Raw genomic sequence first — 2,500 nt, 5'->3', positions numbered from 1 at the left:
GCGCCCCGAGACCGAGACAGAAGAGGAGGGGAGGGGGGGGCGCGGGCGAAGGGAGAGGAGGGGGGCCGGAACCCCCCCCCGTCCCCGGCGCTCTCGCCTCGCGCGCGCGGCAGCACGGCACGGTACCGCCGCGGTACCCACCCGCAGACAGCCGCCCGCGCGGGGGGGAAGGCCGGGGGCGAGGCCCGCGCCTCGCCTCCCCTTCTCGCCCCTCTCTCCCTTGCTCTCTTTCTCTCTCGGCCCTCGGCGGCGCCTTTCGACGCCGTCTCTCGCTCTCCCCGAGGCCGCCGCGCCGCCGCATCCGCGGCGCGGCCCCGCGGCGAGGACGAGCTCCGCCCCAGCGGCTCGCTCCGGGAGCGGGGAGCTACGGAGCGCTCCCCGAGTCTGCATTTAGGGGGACGAAGGCCCTCGCGCGGCGGCGACGACGACGACGACCGCGGCGACGCCCGCCGGGCCCGCAGGGAAGGGATCGAGGCCCGCCGAGGGAAACGCTTCCCTCGCCCAACACCCCTGACCGCCTTCCCTCCGGCCACCGGCGGCACGCCGCCGCCGCCGCCGCCGCAGCCGCCCGCCGCGGGCGACGGGCCTGCGAGGCGACCCCAGCCGCGCCGCCGGGGTGGCCCCCGGACGGCGATTGATCGTCAAGCGACGCTCAGACAGGCGTAGCCCCGGGAGGAACCCGGGGCCGCAAGTGCGTTCGAAGTGTCGATGATCAATGTGTCCTGCAATTCACATTAATTCTCGCAGCTAGCTGCGTTCTTCATCGACGCACGAGCCGAGTGATCCACCGCTAAGAGTTGTCTGCCTTTCGGGCACCGCTCACGCCAGAGCGGCCCCTTTTTTGGTTTAGGACAATGCCGCCGAGGACGCGCGGGCGCGCGCCTGGCTTCCGAGACCGTACGAGCACACGGAAAACGGGAGGAAAAAAAAGGAAAAAAACAAACCCACTCTCCGAAGGCCGGCCAAGAGGCGGGGGAGCCCGCGCCCCCGACCGCCTCCCCCCGCGAGGGGAGACGCCGACCTCACCCACGCCGTCCTTCGGAGGCGGCCCAGGCGCCCGGGCTCGGCCCGGCCTCCGCGCGGAGGGCCGGGCGGCGCGCGCCGGACACGCGGGGGGCACAGGGCGGCCCGCCCGCTTCTCGCTTTCACGGGACGACGCGCACAACGCACACGGCACGCGGCCGGGGGCGCGCGGCCGTCGGCCCCCGCGCCGCGCCGGCTCTCCCCTCGGCCCCGACGCCGCGGGCCTGGCGCGGAGCGCCGCCGCGCCGCCGCGCGGCCGGCGTTGTCTCTCTCTTCCCCCCACCACCACGGGCACGGGCCTTTCCCCTGGGCTCGAGACGGGCACGCGACGGCGACCGGCACAGCCCGCCGGCACGCCTCCCGCGGGACCGCTCCCCCGCCGGGCGGGCGGGCGAGCGACCGGCGGACGCGCTCCGCCGCCGGCCCCGGAGGCGGGCGCCACCGAGAGCCGAGCCGGCGTCGCCTGCGCCCGAGGCCTGCCGGACGGCAGACCCGGCCGCCGCCGGGGCGGCACACGCCCGGGACCGCCGCCGCCGCCTCGCACCGCCGGGGCCCCTCGCCTCGGGCACGCGCCCGGCGGGAAGGCGCCGCGGCGGCTGAGCCGGGGGGCAACGCCCGCTCTCCTCGTTCGCACGCGGAGACCGGGCGGGGAGGAGCGCCCCCGCGGCCGCCCCCGCACGCCTTCCTGCGCGGCCCACACGCGGCCGCGCGGGCAAGGGCGACGGAGGCGAGGCGACGAGCGGAGCCCGGGACGGGACCGCCGCCGGCCGACGGCGGGCGCCGTCCGGCCGACCGTCCCCGCAGGGAGGGACACCCGTCGAGCGGCGCCGCCGCCGCTCGCCACGGGGTCGCCCGCGCTCGCGGGCCTCCGCCGCCGGAGGGCCCGCCGAGCGCTCGCCCCCCCCCCACCGGCGGGCGGGGCGGTCGAGCCAGGGGACGGCCGGCGGACGACGGCGCCGCCGCGCCGCGCCTTCGAGGAAGGAAAGGCCGTCGAGGGGAAGAGAGGCGCCGGACGCGCCGGACGCGGCGCCGCCGCGCGCGCCAGAGACCGCGGCGGCGGGCCCAGGAGAGAGAGCGCGGGCGGGCCCCGGCGGCCGTCGCCCCGCGGCCGAGGAAGGGGCAGAGAGCGCGCGCTCTCTGCCGGGCGTCGCCCGTTACCACGAGGCGGGCGGGTCGGCCCCCGCGGCCGACCGCGCGCCGCGGCCTCTCCGCCGAGGCCGGGCCACGGAGAGGGGGGGGCAGGGCGCCCCTCCCCGGCGCGGCGCGGTTGACCCCGCCCGCGGCGCGCGGCGGGGACGACGACGACGACGACGGCCGCGACGGAGGAGCGCGGCCGGTGGCCACGGGACAACCACCGCAGGGGATCGGCGGGAGTAGCTGCTCCCCACCCCTCAGTGGCGCCCCGCACGGCCACCGCCCGCGGCACACGCCCGCCGCCGCCACCGCCGCCGCCGCCGCCACCGCCGCCGCCACGGCG

The 2,500-nt window shown here is 79.6% G+C and overlaps 1 non-coding gene across 1 annotated transcript; it reads right to left on the bottom strand.

The window, feature by feature from the left end:
• Positions 1–646: 646 nt before the first annotated feature.
• LOC143693103 (5.8S ribosomal RNA) lies at positions 647–799 on the bottom strand. The gene has a single exon (XR_013180581.1). It is a non-coding gene; the product is annotated as a 5.8S ribosomal RNA (ribosomal RNA).
• Positions 800–2,500: the final 1,701 nt, after the last annotated feature.

The sequence above is a fragment of the Agelaius phoeniceus genome, unplaced genomic scaffold, assembly GCF_051311805.1.
Source record: "Agelaius phoeniceus isolate bAgePho1 unplaced genomic scaffold, bAgePho1.hap1 Scaffold_263, whole genome shotgun sequence".
Lineage (NCBI taxonomy): Eukaryota > Metazoa > Chordata > Aves > Passeriformes > Icteridae > Agelaius > Agelaius phoeniceus.
This window is presented reverse-complemented; position numbering and strand designations above follow the sequence as displayed.